This window comes from Lactuca sativa, chromosome 7 (genome assembly GCF_002870075.4).
Source record: "Lactuca sativa cultivar Salinas chromosome 7, Lsat_Salinas_v11, whole genome shotgun sequence".
Taxonomy (NCBI): Eukaryota; Viridiplantae; Streptophyta; class Magnoliopsida; order Asterales; family Asteraceae; genus Lactuca; species Lactuca sativa.
Genome location: NC_056629.2, coordinates 37,627,060 through 37,651,524, shown reverse-complemented (window position 1 = coordinate 37,651,524; position 24,465 = coordinate 37,627,060). Strand labels below are relative to the sequence as shown.

Genomic DNA, 24,465 nt, shown 5'->3' with positions numbered 1-24,465 from the left:
TCCCATTAAGAAGTTGGTGTCGATGAAAGACTTAGCATTGTGTGACATCCCAAAATTTATGTTATAGACTGTGAACGGTCAAGTTCACAATAAATCTCTTGGTAATTTGACTCCTTGAGTTTTACTGCATCTTATGTAAAATAAATGAGTTCATTTCAACTATTATAAGATATTAGATCGTATCTTACTTCCAAATGTGTAAGCTGACAAACGAATCAAACAGCTCAAACTGCAATCATAATTAATGCGTCTGAAAAACTAAAATTTTGTACTAAGTAGTATGAGAAAAACAACCACTCTAGTCTCATAGTACATGTTTCTCTGTTTCCGTAAATATAAAGAACGTCCAAAATGGAGTCCGTATGCAAATGATACAACCGTTTTAAGAATCAAAAACAGTATAATATTATTTTTCTTAAAACTGTCAAAATCGTTTCTATCAGTTGAGGGACTTGCACACCTCAGATGAAAATTTCGAAAGAATTTTTCGACTCAGGTCATCGTCTATTATTTAATTTCATACTTGAAATATTTTTAGTAAAACATATCATAAAACGTGAAAAATCAGACGTTTTTGGATTTATTAAACGCGATTTCACAAAGTTCTATAAATCAAAAAATTAATTTGTTTGATTTTGAAATTATTGAACTAAACTCTATCATTCATCATTTTCAGAAAAATATTTAAAATTGGGATGATGACACATAAATCGAGAAAAACTGAATTGTAACATTTAAATACAACAAGTGTGACATTACCTATTTTGGTACCATAAATCATAAACTTTGACACAAATATTCAACCATATGTTATTGCATATTCTTTTTATATAAATTTTATCCATTTATCTACCATCTAATTTTCAAAAATACACACAAATAAATGACCAATTAGATTAATACATCAATACATGAAAAAATTCATTATTTGCAAATTTCACACAAAATACACAAAATGTAGATAAATGACAGCTATTAAATTCTTGCACATCTAAAATTACACACCAATAACAATTTAAATCTTAAACTGGAAACCTTTATTTTCTGCCTGTATCTTTGGGGGTGTTTGACTTAGTTTTTGAGAAACCAAAAAATCTTTTAAAAAAAGATAGAAGCCAAAAAGATGTTTGACGAAACAATTTTAAAAACTACTTTTGGATTTTTTAAAAAGTTGTAAAAACCTGACTTTTTACAACTTTTAAAAAAAATTCTTTTGGAGCTTTAAAAAGTTAAGCAAACATCCCCTTTGTTTCCGGTCAAGAACATTCTTGTTCTTATTCTCGTGTTTACCTGCAAACAAAAAGAACCACAGCTTCCACTTCATTCTTCCTTCCTTCTTCTCTTCCTTCTTCTTCCTCGTGGCAGCCTCCCTCGTTTTTTTTTTTTTTTTTTTTTTTTTTTTTTTTTTTCTATCAAAAATCAAACCCAAACACCCAATTGGGTTCCATCGATTTCTGTCAAAACAAACAAAAAAAATAAGAAGAAGAAAAAAAAAACGAAGGTAAACCGGTTGAGCAGCTCTCACTGCACCCACCGAGACCAACAGAAGCACCGCTAATTCTGTTCTCCTTTTCCCTCCCTTCGCAACCTCTTAGCCACACCACACCCTCGATCCAAAAACCACCGAACCGCTTTCCCTTTTGCCTCTCGCTGTCGGACAGAAATAGCGTATCCTCGCTGCTCTTCCCTCCATCTCTTCGGCCCCGTCAACCCCCGGAGACGTTCCCTTCGCGATCAATCGACCAAAATATTCGTATTAGCCGCCTGGGAGCTTCTTCCTCCTTCGGTATTCTTCGTAATCTCCGACGAAAAAAGACCCTGATGCAGAGTCGTCGCCTTCGTGTTTGTTTCTTCTGATTTCGTTCCCGTATTTCTTCTTCTTTGCTCGGCAGATGGACCACCGGAGGCGTACGTTTTGTCTTGCCTTCGATCCGTTCTTTTTCTTTGCCCGATCAACGAATGGTCGACTGACATCGTCATCCCTCCAATCGCCTTCGTTCATCAGTTCCATTCAATTATCCCTCCGATCGTCCAAACAAGGAAACGGGGGCATAAAAGCCCTAATTTCATTTAGCTTTGTGAAATGACCAAACTAACCTCCTTATTAAATCATTTATTCAAAATGAGTCCCAACCCCAAACATTGAACCCATTTATTCAAAATAGCCCCTCCCATGGAGATTTCTTAACAAAATTAATCCAATTCCCAAACTTAATTTCCATTTAAACCATTTCAGCCCCTCCCTTGATTTATTTTAACCAAAGTAGTCATATTTTGGTTAATTAAATTACTCAACAGCTCCCAATAGTTTAAATTCGTTACGAAACGGTCCCAAAAATATTTCAAAGTTCAAGAGATGTGACTTTACGGTTTCTCACGTCAATCTTCCCAAAAATAAACGAACTCCGAACAACTCAAACTCACACTTCAAGGGTGAGTGCTTACGGTCCCTTTTTAATAATTTTAATTATCTCTGGCTGGGGGAGGGGGGAATACATGTGCTGATATACTTTGTTTATACAAACAAATTATCCTTTTATGCGAAAATACAACCGGACTAGTATATAAAAATGTAACATATTGTTACAAATAAACTAGTATAAACTTTTCGTATACGTATTATGGTTATTTTATTGTGAAATAACTAGTCTACATAACAAATTCTACATGATACAAAAATATATAATTTTTATGTGACTTTGTATATTATAACAAACATATTATAAAATTTGTAGTATTTCAGGGATTCAAGCTATTACTATTCATATATATTTGTATGTTTAAATACATAAATTTTATATATTTACATATGTTCATTGCTTTGAAGCCTACATCTTTATAAAAGCGAGTACATTACACTTTTACATGCATACCAAGCATACTCAGCTTTTATAAATTTATACAATGTAATTCATTATGCCTAGTGACTTAACAACAATTAAATTATGGTTGAGAGCTATTCACATACTTTAGTTAAGGACTTTTCAGTGAGACTATACTCATTAGCTGGGTCTAAACACTTAGCATACCCAACTACTATAACCGTTAATTTTCGGAGTGAGATACATATGTATGGATCTATATAGGGTTGACATCCCCACCTGTAGTTGCTAGATACAACCTCGAACGATCAATCGAAGTGGGTGATAAGTGTCTACAATTGTTACTATAACGTCTAATGAAGCGTTGTAGGGGGTACATTCAATCACATAGCTCAGTTATAGGACTCACTATAAACATTAACCGAAATCTCTCTCTTTCTCTCTCACTACAACCCATGGGCTTTGTTTCTTTCAAAACTATTTTAAGTATGGATTTACTTATGCAATAGTACAATATGGTTTTCAAGTATATTCAAGGAATCTTTACAAAAGTAGTTTTAAGTATGGATTTATTTATACAAAGATACATTTTGGCTTTTAAAGACTCTTAACAAACATAGTTTTAACTATTGTTATACTTACAAAGAAAATATTTTTTAGACGATTTAAAAGTATTACTACTGTTAGCAGAAAACTTGTAACTCTTACTAACCTTGTGTTGACCCTCAAAATTGCATGTTTTCTTAGGAAATCACTAAACAGACATTCAAGAAGGATTGGACTACAGGTGACCTAGTTTACTTGCTATTGTATTATATGCCTATCTGTTAAGACAATTCATTTACTATTATTATTTGTAAAAACTTTGTATTCAAATATCAAGATGGAACCATCTTTTTTCTTAAAAAAAAAGGACCGGTGCTCCCCACGGCGACCTGCTCAGTCTGATAAAACCCTTCCCCAGCAGCTCCTGGAGCTATGAGGATAACTCCTGCATCTCTGGTGTCGCAAGGCGATAAAGTGCCTTGGCAATAGGCGCCGCTCCCGGAACTAAATCGATCCGGAACTCCAGCTGCCTCTCAGGCAGCACAGCTGGTAACTCCTCTGGAAAAACATCTGGGAACTCGCACACAATCGAAACCTCGAAGATAGAACTCGGCATCTTTGAAACAATTCACGTGTAACGCCCGTAGATCAGGGCTAGTCAATTTAGAGACAATGAGCATCAAAAATGACTTTTTGGTAGAAGATTATTTAGAATGAATAATCTTAACGAATTTGTAGTGGTCGTGATAAGGATTCCGGATATATAAAGAAATCCAAAATTCGGGTTATAACGAAGAAGTTATGACCTGTCGAAGTTTCGAGACAAAACTAGCACGACACAGCGCGACGTAAATAGTGAATTTACGATAGAGCGATATTTGACCTTAGCGATCTAAACGAAAGTTGTAGAATATGTTAAACCGAGAGTGTGAATAAAAAGAATGTCTAAATCTGACTTCTTATGAAGAAGTTATGATTTTTCGAAGTTTCGACTTAGCGGTATGCAGCCCAAAGTTCGAACATGAGATTGAGTGATTTCTAGCCGAAACAATCTAAACAAAAATCGAAGATCTCATTGATAGTAGTTCAACGGTAAAAAGACAGACGAAAACGAATATCAGATGAAGAAGTTATGAGTTTATATTGGAGTTTTCCTGTCCTGGTCTACTAAAAATAATATAATAAAAATAAATTCAAAATTAGCTGATGGAGTCTAAACGAGAGTTGTATAGCATAATCTCACCTATGGGTGGATATAAAGAACATCGAAAGCGGAGCTCGTATGCGAAATATATGAATTTCTGAAGTTCGAAAAACAAATTTCGAGGCTGTGTCAGAGCTCACGACGTGAGCAGAGACTGGAGACCCTCCAGAGCAAGTGGAAAAGTGACGAACGCAGTGACAACTAAGCTCACGACGTGAGCACTTGAATTTCACGAGTAAGATTGGAAAATCGGCCCTATAAATAGAAATCGAGGGTCAGCCGAATTCGGTTGCCCCATCTCTTCTCTCTCACTCCCGATACCCTCTATAGCTATCACGAAGTGTAACATCCCCCTCTGGCACGTATCACAATATTGTCCGCTTTGGGCCACTCGGCACGAGGACTTCCCAGGGGGTCACCCATCCTGGTACTACTCCCACCCGAGCACGCTTAACTGCAGAGTTCTTATGGGATCTGCTGCCCTCACGGCTTTAAAACGCGTTGTGTTAGGGAAAGTATCCACACCCCTTATAAGGAATGCTTCGTTCTCCTTCCAAGCCGATGTGGGATCAGATCTAACCCACTTTTGAAGCTCTGCCCACGAGAAGTTCGATTTTTGAAGAGATCTTCCAGATCTGCTGAGGATTACTACTTTTGCAAGTCTTAGTGCTGTCCGATCATCTTCTGATCAAGTGAGTGTATACTACCTTTCATAAACACGATAATAATACAAGTATGGTTTGAGTGTATTAAGTATAATTTTGTTTATATGTGTGAGTGTGTAGTTACTTTCTTCTAACGTATAATTATGAAGTATTTTATACGGAATACGTATTATGTGTATAATTTTGTGGTTATGTGTGTGAATATGTATTCACTTTCTTCTAACTCATAGATATGATTTATTCTCTATGAGATATGTGTTATGTGTGTGTGTGCCTCATCTGTTATGTGAAATATGTGTTGATTAAAGCATGCTATATAGATTTTTAAACTATGTATAAAAATGTATATTTTTATCTACTAATATGTTGGGTAGAACATGGGTAGATAGTTGGTGTGTAATAAACAGATGAGAGGCCTCGTTGTTGTTTGATCTAGTCATCTAGCGGAGTTTAGATGATGACCGCATATTTTTCTAGATAGTCTTGTGGAAACATTAACAGGTTCGCCACCTGTAGGTGTTAATGAACTTGGGTGTTCATTCGCTGTACTCCATCCCCCTCATGGTTGCCTTATTTGACTTATATTGCTGAGGTACCCCCGAAGCATGTGTTGTCGCCCCGATGAAATATTCTTAGACTAGGTCCCTTATGTTAGTTGTTTTAGGGACATTAAAGTGAGAATAACGGGAATGGGTAATTGGGTTATTGTTGGTTGGTGAAAATTAAATATGATATTTATTGTGGGTTGAAAACCCTATATGCTCACCAGGCTCCCAAGCCTGACCCACTCGGTTTTAAATTGTATTACAGGAAGTGGCGGAAGGGCATGAGATGGATGAACCATCAAGTTGTTTTGTTTACAAGTCTACATATGTTTATATTTGTTATATGACTTGTAATGTATTTGTTTATGCCTATTGGTCTGTATCGGAACATGACACCCCGAGTTTTGATTATAATGAAAATACATTTCTTTTATGAAATGCTTCGGTAAACATTGTTTTATCATGTTTTGTTTTTGGGAACAAATTCCGCAACTCTTTCAAATCAAAAGGATTTACTCTGAAAATAATTAAAAGCATAAATGAAAATCGGTCTTTTCTGGCCGAGATTTTGGGGATGTCACAATTGGTATCAGAGCCAGGGCACGGGTCGATGTGTTCGATGGGGACGTCGAACCCTATAATGGGGGGTGAAAGTGGGTTAGATCTGATCCCACATCGGCTGGGAAGGAGAACTAAACGTTCCTTATAAGGGGTGTGGATACCTTCCCTATTACAACGCGTTTTAAAGCCGTGAGGGCAGCAGATCCCATAAGAACTCTGCAGTTAAGCGTGCTCGGGCGGGAGTAGTACCAGGATGGGTGACCCCCTGGAAAGTCCTCGTGCCGAGTGGCCCAAAGCGGACAATATTGTGATACGTGCCAGAGGGGGATGTTACACGAAGTACCCCCGATGCCCCGGTATCATCCCGACACCCGAAGCGAGTCCCGAAGCACCGAAGATCCGGAGAAGAAAAGAGTTTCAAGCTAAAGCTCTGCTCGCAAGAAGTCCGGTGTTTGAAGATATTCCAATTTCACCGAAAAATACTACGTCTATCTAGACAGTCCAATGAAACACTAGCAGGCTCGCAACTTGTAGGTGTTGTAAACTTGATGCTCATCGTTGTACTCTAAAAACCCATTGACACGTATTGCGAGAGGGGTCTCGAAAACGATACTGTCAATAAACAAGATAAACTTGTTACTAATCCGGGAGTATGGATTAAGACATAGTTAATTGTCCCTAGTCCGTGAGTATGGATTAGGCACAATTAGATCCGGGATTATGGATTAGATCAGGAGATTAGTTTTAGATCCGGGAGTATGGATCAGATCAAGAGGTAAGTTTTAGATCCATGAGTAGGGATCAGGTAAAGAGGAAAATTTTGATTCAGGAGTTTAGATCGTGTCTTTGTGAGGATCGACGGGATGAGATAAGAGTTGTTTTATATGGTGAAATTGTATAAGTTTGTGAGTTCTAATATATATACATATATGATATAACATTGTGGGTTGAAAACCCTATATGCTCACTTGGCTCCCAAGCCTAACCCCCTCAGTTTTCTTTGTATTACAGGTTATGGCTCGAGAGCATAAGTTGGCTGGTGTAACGTGCGATTTTAGATTATAGGCTAGTAGTTATAAATAACTGTTGTAAGGTCTATTTTGTTATGTTTATGCTTTTGGTCTGTATCGAACATGACATCCTGAGCCTTTTTAATGAAATACATTTCTACGGAAATGCTTTGATAAATGTTTATCATTTTTTGGGAACAAATTCCGCAACTCTTTTAATCAAAGGATTACTCTGATTTTATAAAATTAAGCAGAAACAAATATGTATTTTCTGGCCGTGAAATTGGGGATGTCACAGTTGGTATCAGAACATTATTTTAAGCAAACTAGGAATTTGTAGGATTTCTAGACTTAAATTTAGAATGCTAAGCGATGATTGTGAGATGAGTGTCTTCCGTATTTTAAGACACGAGCACTGGTATATTTTAGGAAAGTTTCCTAAAACGCTTTTATGTGCTAAATATTATATGTTTTCCATATATGATATTATTTGTTCGTATCTATGGTCTGTTGCTGACCGGGTCTGGAAATCTTATGTGTTTTGGATTCTAAGTGTACGACTACGATATTAGAACTAGCATGTAAACGTTTCAGAGTGATAAGGATGATCTGAATATCTATCGTGAAAGAGGATCTAAATTCACCTTATTCGGTGTATAGATAAAAAATGGTGAGAAAAAGAAGTGGAGTTGGAAACGCTGACGAAAACAGGAATCAAGCACCTGTGATTGAACAAGTAAGTAGTTGTTGCAGCGGCAACACCTGAGCCAATGACAATGGCTGGAGTACAAATGGTGATTCAGACAATGTTGGATCGTCAGATGGAAGAAACTAGACGTCTGCTTCGGCAGAATCATGAAGAATTCTCAATACTGATTAAAGAGCCCGAAGTGAATGGAGGGCAGTCAGAGGGAGGGAACTTCAGTGGGATTATTGGTCAAGCCAACCCACTGTTAGTTTGACAGAACAACCTGGATGGAGGAAATGACGGATGTGGATGCAAGTGTAAGGATTTTCATGGCATCCAAATCACCGTGTCTAGCTTAAAGCCCGACACCAGTGGGAGTTATGGACTGGATCTCCGAGATGGATACGATGTTTGAGAGTTGCGAGTGTAGCAACATGCAGAACACTGCTCTTGCGATTCCTCTATTAAAGTCTGGAGTGCTAAGCTGGTGGAAATCAACAATGAGTTCCAGAATCTGAAGAAGGGAATATTGAGTGTCACTGAGTACGCTATTAGTTTTACGGAGAAAATGAAGCTTGTTCCTTACCTAGTTCCAACTGAAGTCTCCAAGGTTAATAAGTTTGCCCGTGGATTACTAGCGGACTTTGGTTCGATGGTCAAGCAAACAACCACTTTGAAAGCCGCCATCTGGGCTGCTAGGAATGTCGAGACCCAGATAAGGGAAAAGAATCTGGAGAAGGCTGAAGTGGGAGAGAAAAGAAAGTTTGAAGGATTCTCAAGGTCCGATGAGAAGAGAAAATTTTCGAAGTCTGGTTCGGAGGAGTTCGGAGGAGTTCGAAGAAGGAGCACAATGGTGTGATAAGTGCAAGAGGAAGCACATTGGGGGATGCTCTAAAGAGATGACCTGCTTCAAATGCGGGAAGACTGTTCATTACGCCAGTGAATGCACAACCAAAAGAGAAGCCTACTTTAAGTGTGGTGAAGAAGGACACTTCAAGCAAAATTGCCCAAGAAGAGAAGAGGCTACAAAGCCGAATGTGCTACCACAGCCAAAGTTAAGAGCATTTCAAATGATCCTTGACGAAGGAAATGACAAAGCGAGGAATCAAGGATGAAGACTTCATATCAGGATATAGCTAGTATCAGGAAGTGTAGCCTATTAAAGGCATAATATAGGATGAACTTGAACCTCAGTGTAATCAGTTCAAGAATTAAACCCTAGTGTTGTTATCTATTATGGTAAATGATTGTGTGATTTTTTTATGTGGTGACTTGGATTGACTGCGAGACAATACTTGGGACGAGTATGAGTAGGTGTGAATGGTAGTAGATGCTTATACTACAGGGAAAGTCACAAGGTTACCAAGAAGCTAGTAATTAATTCTGTTTTATTCAAGTATGTCATTACCATTGTTCGGGTAATGACTAGTAAAATGGTTGTTATTTCGACCCTATTGGTCATACCAAATTGAGTCCGACAACGATGAGCTTGTTACATGGTTCAGAGGACCAAGTTCGATGTAACATCTGACTTAAGTCAGAAGATTGAAATCAATGCGATCATTGGTATCGTGCTCATTATTAATGAATTTTGTAGCTGAAATGCTACATGTTAAAATGTGGTTATATCGCATTAGAACATGAAGGAAGGTATATTCCATTTTGGGCTTTAACTCTAAAAGACCTAAGTCTAAGCATTGCATCATACGATGAGAGGTCATTAGAGCACGACCCATCGGTCTGTTGCAATAGATAAAGGAAAGTATTTATCCTAAGAAGAAGAAAGAGTCCACAATAAGGACTTATTTTGTAACTTGAAGGTTATTATTGAAAGTCCAGCATAGTACGAAAAGCAGATGCAAGATTGAGCATTGTCTGCAGTCAAGAAGCCCTAGAGTTAGATACTCTTTCAAGGAAACATAGAAGTTACGGTTATTACCTAGGATGAAGAGATAACGTATGGAATCATTATTCAAGTCCTATTTCGTTGATGATTTCAGGACATAATCATCCTAAGGGGGAGGTAGTTGTAAAACCAATAGATCAAGGCTAGTCAATTTAGAGACAATGAGTATCAAAAATGAATTTTTGATAGAAGATTATCTAGAATGAATAATGTTAACGAATTTGTAGTGGTCGTGACAAGGATTCCGAATATATAAAGAATGTCGATATCCGAGTTATAATGAAGAAGTTATGACCTGTCGAAGTTTCGCGACAAAACCGGCACGACACAACGCGACGTAAATAGTGAATTTACATCTATGTTATGAGTGAGTGTGTAGTCACTTTCTTCTAACACATAAATATGAAGTATTTTCTATGAAAAACGTGCTATGTCTTTATATATTGTTGTTTATTTGAGATGAGTGTAGAATGGATGTTTTATATAGTTTTTAAATGAGTTAAACTGTATATGTATTTTATATCTACAAATTTGTTCGGTAGAACAGGGGTAGATAAGATAGTCGGTTTGTGATAAAAGATGAGTTGGATAAAGATATAAAAGGTGACATAGATCTTGAGGCGAGGGTGACAGGTGAAAAATGAGTGAAACCTTTACCCAAACGATAGCCCCCGTCATTCAGCAGAGTAGGGATGATAACCACGGACTATTCTAGACAGTCCAGTGGAACACTAGCAAGCTCGCAACTTGTAGGTGTTGTGAACTTGATGTTCACCGGTGTACTCTAAAAACCCATTGACACGTATTGCGAGAGGGGTCTCAAAAACGATATTGTCAATAAACGAGATAAGCTTGTTACTAATCCGGGAGTATGGATTAAGACATAGTTAATTGTCCCTAGTCCGTGAGTATGGATTGGGCACAATTATAGATCCGGGAGTATGGATTAGATCGGGAGATTAGTTTTAGATCTATGAGTTTGGATCAGATCAAGAGGTTAGTTTTAGATTCGTGAGTAGGGATCAGGTAAAAAGGAAAATTTTGACACAGGAGTTTAGATCGTGTCTTCGTGAGGATCGATGACGTGGGATAAGAGTTGTTTTATATGGTGAAATTGTATAAGTTTGTGAGTTCTAATATATATATATATATATATATATATATATATATATATATATATATATATATATATATACACGTATATGATATAACATTGTGGGTTGAAAACCCTATATGCTCACCAGGCTCCCAAGCCTGTACCACTCAGTTTTCTTTGTATTACAGGTTATGGCATGAGAGCATAAGTTCGCTGGCATAACGAGAAATTTTGGATTATAGGCCAGTAGTTATAAATAACTGTTGTAAGGTCTATTTTGTTTTGTTTATGCTTTTGGTATGTATCAAACATGACATCCTGAATCTTTTTAATGAAATATATTTCTACGGAAATGCTTTTATAAATCTTTATCATATTTTGGGAACAAATTTCCGCAACTCTTTTAATCAAAGGATTACTCTGATTTTATAAAATAAAGCATAAACAAATCGGTCTTTTCTGACCGTGAAATTGGGGATGTCACATCGCGTATGCATCACATACGTCAAGAAGCCTATACAACCCTGTTGTAAACTCTGCATCGCCCTGGCAGCAGAGCAGAAGGCTGCCCCAGATTTGGTACCCTCGTCATACACTGTAAACACTCCCCCACTGGGGTCTCTTATAGTCACCAACTAACGCTCGCAGTCGATCACTGCTCCAAAACGGCTCAACCAATCCATGCCCACGATGACACAAACATCACCCATTGCAATCGGTACCAAATCAATCGGAAACTCGACACCAAAAATCTCCAGCACACATCCTCGGAATACATCAGTAGAAAAAACCGCATGCTCGTCAGCTATAGAAACCCTAAGAGGTCGACTCAACGCCTCACGGCGGATACTAATGTGACGACTAAAATCTAAATACACAAAGGATCGACTCGCACCCGAGTCAAATAACACTAAAGCAGGTACAGAACTCACAAGAAATGTACCTAAATACAGCACAGAATAAGCACAATAAATCTCAAATAAATAAATAAGGAAATATGTACCAGCCACGACATAAGGTGTTGCGCGGAACTCCTCCGCTGTCAGCTGAAAAGCTCTCCCACGAGCCCTTGGAACCTAGGCCTTCACCGGCCGACTATCAGTAGCACGTAAGGCAGTAGGTGCAGATTTGTAACAACCTGTTATTTCAGGTCAATGTAATAACTAAAAGTCGAGTCTTGTAACCTCTTTGTAAAGTAATAAGAATATCATCGAAAATGAAATGTTCAAAAAGCTCTGTTTGGGTACACTATGTGGTAGATATCGTGATAAGGTTTCCAAAAATATAAAGAACACTAAAATCCGAGTTATAACGAAGGAGTTATGACCAATCAAAATTTCGTAACGCTACCGGTAAAGCGCTGTTAAACATAAAACGAGAAATTTCAATAAGATACTTTTCAACCTTAGGTGTCTAAATGAAAGTCATATATATCCCAAAACCATGAACATACATATTTGAACGCCCCAAATTAGGCTTCGTATGAGGAAGTTATGATTTTTTGAAGTTTCTGACCTAGCAGTAGACATCTAAAAACTCGAAATAGAGATCGAGCGGTCTTTAGCCGACAGAACCTAAACGAAAGTTGAAGACCTCGACAATAGGAGTACAACAGTAAAAAGTCTGACGAAAATAGGCATCAGATGAAGGAGTTATGGAATTTAAACGAGCTTTTCCAGGCCCGGCCTGTTAAAAATAATATAATAAAAATAAATCAAAATTATCCGACACAATTTTAGAGCCTTTTCACACCTACGCGTGCATATAAAGAACGTCGAAATCGGAGCTCATACGCGAAAGTTACGGATTTTACAAGTTCGGCACACAAAACCCAAGGCTGACTCAGCCTCACGACGTTAGGGAACCATGCTCACGATGTGAGCTCGTGACTGATGGGTTCCAGAGTGTCAGCCACGTCAAATCGCCGAAGAGGATCATACTGACTAAGCCTCACGACGTGAGAAATCCAAAGCTCATGACGTGAGACCCCATGTCACACCCCAAAACCAAGAACGGCGGAAACGTTCTGGGGCGGAGGACGTCATGTAAGGTAATCACAACACAGTAAATGTAAATAAGCAAACAACATCATCCATTGCATTAAATATATAAATTTAATACATGCGTGTTCTGTACAGTTTTAGACACCAAAAATATAATGTAAATCAAAATAATAAAATGATGAGTCTTGAGTACGCTCCATCATCTCAAAAGCTGGCATCGGTACCTGTCTACTGATGACCTGAGAATACAAGTTATTTTGAAAGAGTTTATCAGCATTAAGCTGGTGAGTTCATAAGTATTTTTAGTGTAGGTGTCTGTTATAAAAAACTTTTGAACATGTCTCAAGTATAAGTTCATGTATGTAAGTGTTTGTAAAAGTTTGAATCTCTCAGAAAAACCTATATTTTCTAAAATAGTAGCCTTCTACCAAGGCTTTAACTGTTTTGTGGGTTCGCTTGTTGTAAAAGTGTGTAAATTCCCAAGTGCAACTATCTTTTATCAAAATATAGTTTGTACCTTAAAATTTAAGTGAGGTTATCACAAAAAATTGTGTAATGGGTAAATCATTGTAGTACTGTAGCTTAGTTTTATAGTGACTACTGCTGTACTAATTACCTTAACCGGATTTATATTAAGGTATAATGTGATAATTGCACCATACTATCGACTGATAACAACGACATAAAGAACGGTCGTAATAACGGAATGACGTTTGGCACCCGCAGACCTGCAGGTCCGGCTGTAGCTAGCAGCAAGGTGTAGGATAGTCAATCCAGTATAGATCTATACGCAAACTCAACGCTCTCCCTCCAAGAGAATTCTGGTTACAACTTGGGCCATGACATTTAAGGCATGCTCCGATACAGTGGATCACATTTGTTATCGTATTCTTGCATATGTGATGAAATGTTTCTCGTTCTAGTATAGTTGTATATGTTCTCATAGTATAGTTGTATATATTCTCTTCCTAGTATAGACTCATGAATGAACTGACTCATTGATCTAGCAGTTGTAATAGTATGATTCTGTGTTACCCCGATGGTAACTTGCTAACGGTGCGTCTAGTACGTATGATTATGGAAGTACTTTTATGTCTATATATGTATATTTGATATATAATCAATATGGAAACGACCTTCGGATGGTCACCCGAAATCCCACCAGACCACATCCAAATCGAGAAAAAGGAAATAGGGTGGATGGCCTTCCTAAGCCCTTTAAACATAATTTATACATCTATACATATATGGGCATGCAATTTATAATATAAAAGCATAAATAAGTATTTATAAGACATTTGAAACATAAGTATTATTTTTAAAGAAAGATTGACTTGATGTCAATCTATAAAACAATTTGAAGGCATAGATTTGATTAAAACGGTTTAAGTATAAGGACTATTTGTTTAAATCAGAGTTGTAGTATAAATTTGAAAAGTAAATGGGTTTGGAAAACATTTTGAAGTAAAACAGTTCGATAGACAGTTTGAATAGTGATAAAATCACTAGTTTCCCTAGTTATTAATCACATGTGATTAATGCAATCACATGTGATTGAAACAATAACTATAAGTATTTAACTTGTATCCCCCCCCTTGAAAGCATATAAAGAATTTATAAAGTATTTAAAATGTAGATTAAGGGGTATGAAACTCACTTGATTGATTGAAGAAAATGAGATGGAAAACCGGGCAGAGTTTCGTCTCGGAAAACGGATTTTTCTCGGGATTCTCGGGAGTAAAATCGACCCTCGGGACTTGAGCAAAAAGACCAGAGCTTCGGGTTTTAACGGGCACGGAAATCGAGGCAAGATCGTGAGAGAAAAGAGAGAAGTGAGCAAAATTCTCGGAAAGCCTCGCATTCTATTTATAGGAAGGCTAAACCGCCTCGGTACGCGGGGCGTACGCTCGTACGCAGCGCGTACGTGTACGTCATGCATGACCGAAGCCTCGACTGCCTCGGCTTCGGATGGGACGGGTCGCTGGGGAGGCGAGTCGGACGGGACAGCGGGTCGGATGGGACGTCGGGTCGGACGGGTCGGACGCTTCGGACGGGTCGGTCGGGTCGGAAACCTCGGATAGGGCGATGTGGACGATCCGAGACCCTCGATCTCAGTACGCGGGGCGTACGAAGGTACGCAGGGCGTACTTCGGTCCTATCCGATGACTCCCCTTCGGATAATACCGGGAGTTTATAATTAAATTTATATTTATTTTAAATAAACTTCAAAAATTCATATCTCCTTCATACGAACTCCGTTTTTGACGTTCTTTATATCCACGCGAAGGTGAGACCATGATCTACAACTTTCGTTTAGATTCCGTTGGCAAATTCCGAAATTATTTTTATTATTTATTTATTAAAATGACGTGATTAAGGAATTTCTTCAAAAATTCATAACTTCCTCATCCGAAGTCAGATTTGGACGTTCTTTTTATGTACGCAAACCTTGATATGATTCCTACTACTTTATTTAACCCAAATAAGATTTTAGGAAGGTTACATTTTGACCTAAATTTGATTGATTTTACATTACATTGACTCGAAGTATCGGGTTGTCACACCCCAAATCAACCCCTATAAATAGAAGCTTAAGGGTGCCGGGTTTGGTGCTCATCTCTTTCCATCTAAGTGTCGTTACTTTGCGTGATTACCTCGATAAGCCATCCCGAAGCCCCAGTTTTTCATACTCGAGTCCTGAAGGAAGTTCTACACTCCCAAGATCCCCGAGAATCCCGAGATTTCAACTCTCTCTAAGTCGAAGTTCTGCTCGATTCTTCTCTCGACTACTTCAAAACAACCACTTCAATCAAGTGAGTTCATACCCCTTTTATACACCTTCAAATACTTTATAATGTACTTTTAATACATTTCGGGGGAGAATACAAGTAAACACCCGGTTAATCCTGAGTGAAAATGTGAAAACTCTTGTTATACCTTCTATGCACTAGATTTATACAAAATGCATAGTATCTAGGGTAGCCATCCTTGTTAAACCATTTCATGCATTTAAAGAACTTATGATTTATGCTTTGTCAAACATTGTGAAAGAGGAGAAACATTGCATACAAAACTATCACTTTAATACAGACTTAGTTGAGAATCCGTCAGACGATTATGTCTTCAATGCTACCTTTTTGTTAAAAGGTACTACCTAAAGTCCTGTCTATTATAACCAGAGTCTCCCGTTTGGAGAGCATGTCAAATGTGTATAGATCTATACAGGAAGTCATGATCCCACACCCTGACTGTTAGCTACAGTCCTTTGGGTGACAGTTTTTCATAAACGTTTCGACGCCTGAAGACCGTCGCCACAGGCATATTATGTTTAGTATGGTTATAAAACTCACCGGATAGACAATTATTATGGTATCCTGATTTTATGAATGAGTAGCTATTAAAACTATTCTTCATCTAATGAGTGCGATCTTCTTATAACTTTATTATATAAAACTATGCCTCAACCTTTTATGCATGTCAGTTGCTTGCATTTTTCGGTGTTGGACATTAGAGACTGCCTGTTACTTTGGAAAAATAAGGGATTTTCCTGTTACCAAAACAATCAACTAATAGGAAAATAAGGGATTTTCCTGGTGCAACTATTTACAATTCACAACACAAACATAATATGCATTTCATACTCTTATAAGAAAATAAGGGATTTTCTTGGAGAACGCACGAACTTTGGAATGGCATTCATTTTCTTAAAACCGCTTATGAAGTCACCAACTTAAATGTTGACACTTTTTCTTTGAAATAACTTGTATTCTCAGGGAACCGCTAAGTAGGTTTGGAAATCATTTTTTGGGATTAACATTCTGGCGTTAATGACTTCTTTTGAAACATGTTATTGTATTTATATTTTGAATATGTAACAACTATGATTATGAAACACTTTTAAATATTTATATATTTGGTGGTGTGTACTTTCCTTACTATGCAGTTGTTATGATACTGAATATGACGTCCTCCGCCCCCCGAACGTTTCCGCCGTTCTAGTTTGGGGGTGTGACAGATTGGTGTCAGAGCTTTGTTTATAGTGAATTAAGTATATCAAAACCATTTTTGGTATACAACTATAAACACAACTGGGCAAAAACACTTTGAGTAAGAGTCATACTTTTAAAAATTTAATTTATTTAATTTTTGTAAAGTAGGCATGCATTCATTTCATATTAATAAGTATGTCATAAATAAGATCAATATAGAAGTATTATAAATAAATTGTGCAATGCAGGTGTGCCTGGGACATGTAATCGGAACTGGGCTGAATATAGCCTGATCAACTATATTTTTCCGAGAGTCGACTAACGTATGCCAGGGAGTGTCTGCAGTGGACAACAAAGTTAAAACTTACCAAGAGCATATCATTAAGAATACTATGGGAGTATTTGGGTATCTTCAACCATCAAACTTAAGGGTAAACGTTACATGCTTTAGCTTATAGTCAATTCTTAACCCTATTCTCATATAGACTCAATGGCTGGATTCCATCACCCCGGCGACCCCTACTACCCCAACCAAGGTATTGGGGGATGGATTAAAGATGACCCCGAGGAGGAACCCATGGAAGACGAGGAAGAGGAAGATTCAGATAGCTCAGCCTCAGAGCCTAAGGTAATCAATCTGCCAGCTGTCTAATCTCCATCCATTCGACCTCCTTTTAGGATGGGATTTCAAGGACCAACTCCCGTCTGGGGAAGCCACATCCACCATTAGAGTCAGCAGCAAGGACTGCGTCCTCCTTATGGTATGTGTCGGGACTTCTACGATGTCAGCGGAGGAAGTTCAGCTGATCGAGCGCTCCCAGTTATGGTAGGCAAACTTGCCAATCAGGCTTATCAATCTGGAGTCCAAGCAAACCGGATTCATGAGGTTGACATGTGGATGGAGGATAATGCAGCTGATATCCAACGCCTTAAAATGCTACAAGGGAATGCTCAACTCCACACCAACTCTCTCCAAGAGCAAATGACTGCAGCTCTCTCCGAAATGAGAGATTTGAGGGAGCAACAAGCTGCCTTTGACAGGCGTCTCATGGGAGCCAAGCAATCGGATGCGGAATCGAGCTCCAAGCGCAATCCGCGCCGCGAGTAGTGCTCGCCTAACTCCCAAATTTTGATATAGAATAGGACCATCGGCTAAAAGTCTTACTTTCTTTAACGTTCTGTAATCAGAGACCTTTAGAAATGTCAATTTTTTCTAACTTTGGATGTAACGCAACCATATGTTTAATATATATAGGTCATATCTCTTTCGTGTGTTAATTCTGTGCATTTCGTTCGAGTTCATGAGTTTATCTATTGTTATTCAAATTCCATTTGTGAATCAAACTTAAAGCCCTGTGTAGGTCAAACCAAAATTTTAAACTATTAAACATAGTTAACTTATTAACATTCAACCCTCGACCACCAAAACTAATGATCTTTCATTTTTAATTCCTGGCAGCGCGATGCCTCCTCGTCCAAACCTAAGACCTAGGCCGGGCATGATACCAACACCACCTCCACCACTAACTTATGATCCGACCATGGTCCAGGCTGCTATCACAGCAGCAGTAACCGCCGCCCTCTCTCAAATAAACTCCAACGGAAATGGAGGGGCAGGAAGCAGCACGAATCATTCCAACCATGGCACTGGTTATGGTCAAGTAAGGGAATGTACTTACAAGTAGTTCTCCAATGCAAAGCCAAAATCTTTTAATGGCACAGGGGGAGTCATTGCACTGATGCAATGGTTCGAAAAGACCGAAACGGTCTTTGAGATCTACTCCTGCCAAGAAGCGAGCAAAGTCAAGTTTGCCACTTGCACCCTCACTGATCGCGCCCTCACCTGGTGGAAAATCCATGTGAAGTCCGTGACTCTCACCGTCGCCAAAACCTTAAGTTGAGAGGACTTAAAGGTCCTACTACTGGAGGAATACTGCCCAAGGGGTGAGATACAAAAGCTAGAGTAGGAGCTCTGGAATCTGAAGATGACTGGGTCTGACCTAGTAGCCTACACGGCCAGGTTCAGCGACCTTGCCGCCTTGTGCCCTGCCATGGTCAACCCAGAACCGAAAAAGGTTGAGAGGTACATTTGGGGGTTGTCACCCGAGGTTCAAGGTCACGTCTTGGTCTCCAACCCTATCACTTTCAACAACGCTAAGCACCTAGCTCAGCGACTCATCGACCATGGGGTTAAACAGGGTACTGTTGCAACTACTGCCGATCCATCAAAGTAGGTACAGGGCCAGGGAAGGCCTTGGAACAAGAGAAGGGGGAAAACCCTACAGGGGAACCCTAAGAAACAACAAGTGGTAGTGCCTCTCGCTGTTGCTATTCCTGCCACCACTGCACCCACAAGTTCATACAGTGGGAGATTTCCGAAGTGCAACCAATGCAGCTTCCACCACCACGGTCCTTGCAGTGACTTCAAATGCACCAGGTGCAATAAGAAGGGGCATACGGCCCGCTTCTTCAAGGAGCCAGTCCAACAAGCTGCCCCCACTGCTAATGTCGGAGTAAGCCGCGCCTGCTTTGAGTGCGGAGCCACGGGGCACTACCGCAGGGATTGCCTGAAGGCAAACAACAGGGATACCGGCGGAAGGGGCCGAGTGTTCGCAATGGGACAAGATGAAGCCGTTGCAGACCCCACTATTGTTACGGGTACGTTTCTTCTCGATAACTCGTATGCGTGCATTTTGTTTGATAGTAGACCGGAGAGGAATTTTATGAGTCATAATTTTAAAGGCCTGCTGAAACAAACACCCCAATCATTAAGTGAACCGTTTATAGTAGAAATGGCCAACGGTAAAACAGAAGTCACTAAGGAGATATACTTAAACTGTACCCTAACTCTACACGATAATCCCTTTCCAATCGGCCTCATGCCAGTCTCGATTAAGAGTTTCGATGTCATCATAGGTATGGACTGCCTGAGTTCTCATCATGCGGACATTTTATGTTACGATAAGGCCATTCGCCTTAATCAGATCTGCCAACCAATGAAACCCTCATTATTTATGGCGACAAACCCAATACCACTCTTCGTATTATCTTGTGTATCCAAGCCCAAAAGTGCCCACACAAGAAATGTCACGCATTTTTAGCACATGTCGTGGATGTGAAACGCGAAGTCCAAGACATCAAGAGTGTGCCTGACGTATGCGAGTTTCCCGATGTTTTTCCCGAAGATCTTCCGGGAATACCACCCGCAAGACAAGTCGAATTCAGAATTGATCTGATTCCCGGAGCTACCCCAGTAGCCAAAATGCCCTATCGATTAGCCCAAGCGAAGATGCAGGAGCTATCCAGCCAACTGAATGAACTACTCAGTAAAGGATTCATCAGGCCGAGCTTCTCGCCTTGAGGAGCACCAATGTTGTTTGTGAAAAAGAAGGGTGGATCCTTTAGGATGTGCATCAACTAACGAGAGCTCAACAAACTTACCATCAAGAACCGATATCCACTACCACGAATCGACGACTTATTCGACCAAGTCCAAGGAGCCAACTACTTCTCCAAGATCAATATGAGATTGGGATATCACCAGCTGCAAGTCCTGGAGAGTGATATTCCCAAGACGGCCTTCCAAACAAGATACATGCATTACGAGTTAGTAGTGATGCCGTTCGGACTAACCAATGCCCCTGCCGTATTCATGGACTTAATGAATCGGGTGTGTCATCCATTCTTGGATAAATTTGTGATAGTATTCATAGATGACATACTCATTTATTCAAAGAGTAAAGAAGAGCATGGCCAACATCTGAGACAAGTCTTAGAGACATTACGAGCTGAGAGACTTTATGAGAAGTTCTCAAAATGCGAGTTTTGGATTAGGAAGGTGGACTTCCTAGGTCACGTGATCAGAGAAGAAGGAATCCATGTGGACCCATCTAAGATCAAGGCTATCGAAAATTGGTCTGCACCAACTACACCAACAGAGATTCTCCAATTTCTAGGCCTTGCTGGTTATTATCGAAGGTTCATTCAGAACTTCTCCAGCATCGCAAAGCCTCTTGCCTCCCTAACTCAAAAAGGTTTGACCTACAACTGGGGAGAAAAGCAAGATGCTGCATTTTAGACTCAGAAACAGGCCCTATGCAGTGCACCCATTCTTTCTCTTCCAGAGGGCATCAAAGATTTTGTGGTGTATTGCGATGCTTCGAATCAAGGGTTGGGATGTGTGCTAATGCAGCAAGGAAAAGTGATTGTATATGCCTCGCGACAACTGAAAACACATGAAGTCAACTACACCACTCATGACTTAGAACTTGGGGTTGTGGTCTTCGCTCTAAAAATTTGAAGGCACTACCTATACGGTACCAAGTGCACCATTTTCACAGACCACAAGAGCCTTCAACACATATTCGACCAGAAGGAGTTGAACATGAGACAACGATCTTGGGTCGAATTGCTCAACGACTACGAATGTGAGATTTGTTACCATCCTGGAAAGGCGAATGTAGTGGCTGATGCCCTTAGTCGTAAGGAGTACTCTGGTCGAATGTGACAACCCGAAATTTCCATTCGGTCAAACCCTAAAAGTCAACCCCTTCGTATCATAAGTCAATGTCATTATTTCTTATTTTTAAGAAATATAAAATTCGTTTGATTATTTTAATAATATTTTTAAACGAACGGGTGAAAGAAAGTGTCGTCTCGGGTTTCGAATTTCAAAAACCGCAAACACTTCGCGTAATAGAAACAATCGAAAAAACTTTTATATTTTGGGTTGAAAAACCACCCAAAACCGTAAACTCATACCTATGTATGAGTTAACTCCCCAAGTAACTAGTCATTTGTGTTTACTCCCTAAAATGTCAAAAGAGTAAACTCCAAGTTTTCTCTCAAGTATCATCTAGGATTTAATTCCAAATCTTCAATATTGTAAGTGTTTTAACCCTTTCAAGTTAGTAAAACACTTAATCTAGTATTTGTGCATCTATTCATCCGTTCATTTCCGGTTTTTTTTAGATTTTCCAAAACACCAAGAACACCAAGAACACACACTAAGTGTTCTTGGCCTTTTAGCACAAATCAAGCCTTCCAATAGTAAGTGATTCTATCCTTGAGAGATTTTAAGCTAGTACTACATTTAAACATCAAGAAAATATGTCAAGAACACAAGATTGAAGGTATTCACGGTCCAAGAATGTTCTTGGGCCGTAAACACCATAAAGGGCACCAAAGTGTGCCTAAGTCCTTATCTAAGACCTAGTTTGATGTTTAAACCATCCTTGACATGTTTAAACCTTCCTTTGTTGTGTTTAAGCCTTGAAAAACATCAAATGCCCACAAATATAGGTGTTTACGGTTTGGGGATCTCCCAAAACCGTGAACACCCAAAAGTATGTCTAAATGGGTTAATTTCCTTCCTTAGGCTTAGAAACTAGCACATACACTTACCTAATTGTGTTAGGGACTTGAAAACATGGCTTTACACTCTTCCATATGGGTTTACGGTTTATGAACCCAAAGGAAAATGCCTTAGACCGTAAGCTCCTCAAAGGAGGTGTTTTGATGCCCTAGTCCATTCCAAAGGCCAAACCACTTAGTAGAATTGCTCCAAGAGGCTTGTTAAACCACCAAACAACACCTAGTCATTAGGACTAGAGTTTACGACCGTAAACTCTAGAGTTTACTGCCGTAAACTCTTGGTGTCATGACCATCAAAACCGTAAACTCCAAGGGAGTTTACCCTTGAACCCCAAACACACTATCCTTTCCCTACAACACTTAGATGCAACCCTTGAGGCGTATAACACTTGTATAAAGTGTTTAGCATGTCCTAGAGTGTCTTAACTTTGTTTATTAGTTGTTTAAAGACTAATTGTGTATATACATATATCCTTATATGTTATTAGGATCTTTGTATGTGTCTAAGTCTTCACTTGACACCAAGCACTTATCTGACACTTCCTTCCGATCCACTTACCACAGGTGAGTTCATACCCCTTAATCAATGTTTTAAACTATTTTTAAATGTTTTATGGGGGGGGATACAAGTAGAATTATGCTAATTATTATATCAATCACATGTGATTAATAAGTAGCATTCAAATGATTGGCTACTCATTAGCCGTTTTACCAAACAGTTTCCTTCAAATGTCTTTCATAAACACCTTATGTGTTTAAAACTCCTTATTTCTATATACATTTTACTCTTTATACTACTTTTCAAACTTAATTACAATTGTTTTTCAAACAAATGTTTCTTTATACTAAACCGTTTTATCAAACCCATGCCTTCAAAACCATTTTATAAATCGACATCAAGTCGATCTTTTCTTAGAAAATATTTATGTTCAAAGGTTTTACAAAACTTATTTTATGCTTTTATATTATAAATTGCATGCCTATATATGTATAATTATATAAGAAATTTTTAAAGGACTTATGAAGGCTATTCACCCTATTTCCTTTTCGCGCTTGAGATGTGGTCTGGTGGGATATCGGGTACTCGTCCGAAGGTCGTTTAAATATTAGTTATATAATATATGTACATATATAGTCATAAAGGCCCTTCCAATTCATCCCATGCCCTTGGGTAGCAAGGGTATACATCCATGTCCATACGTACCGGTTAGATTACTAGTAAACTACCATACAGGTAGTTTAGGAAGATACTAGAACTATTACTAGAACGCGATACCATAGAATGAGTCAGTTCGTTCATGAGTCAATACTTGCTAGAACATTACAGTACATTACTATGCTTGCTAGATAGAGAGCACGTACACTACAACTAGAACATTACAGTACATTACTATACTTGCTAGATAGAGAGCACGTACACTACAGCTAGAACATTATAGTACATTACTATACTTGCTAGATAGAGAGCACGTACACTACAGCTAGAACATTACAGTACATTACTATACTTGCTAGATAGAGGGAGAACACACATTACAGCTAGCACACGTAGAACTTTTTCGTACATTACATATACATTAATATGTTGACATAATTGTGATCCACTGTATCGGAGCATGCCTTAAATTTCATGGCCTGAGTTGTAGCCAGATTTTCTTAGAGGGAGAGCGTGAGTTTGCGTATAGATCTATACTGGATTGACTATCCTACACCTTGCTGCTAGCTACAGCCGGACCTGCAGGTCTGCGGGTGCCAAGCATCATTCCTTTTTACGACCATACTTATGTCGTTGTTACCAGTCAATAACATGGTGCAATTAATCACACGATGCCTTAATATAAATCCGGTTTAAGGTAGTTAGTACAGCAGTAGTTCTTACAGCACTACACTACAGTACTACATTAATTTTCCCTTTACATATATTTAGTGATCTTTTCACTTAAGCCTTAAATGTAAAAACTATATTTTGTTAATGATAGTTACACTAGGAAAATTACACACTTTTACAAGAAACGTACATTCAGAGCAGTTAGGTCTTGGTAGATGACACCTTCATA

At 38.8% G+C, this 24,465-nt stretch overlaps 1 long non-coding RNA gene across 1 annotated transcript; it reads right to left on the bottom strand.

Annotated features, from left to right (window-relative positions):
* Positions 1-941: 941 nt before the first annotated feature.
* On the bottom strand, positions 942-2,051 carry LOC128127047 (uncharacterized). Its single transcript, XR_008225102.1, has 2 exons — positions 1,535-2,051; positions 942-1,454 (listed from the first exon to the last, which is right to left on the bottom strand). It is a non-coding gene; the product is annotated as an uncharacterized LOC128127047 (long non-coding RNA).
* Positions 2,052-24,465: the final 22,414 nt, after the last annotated feature.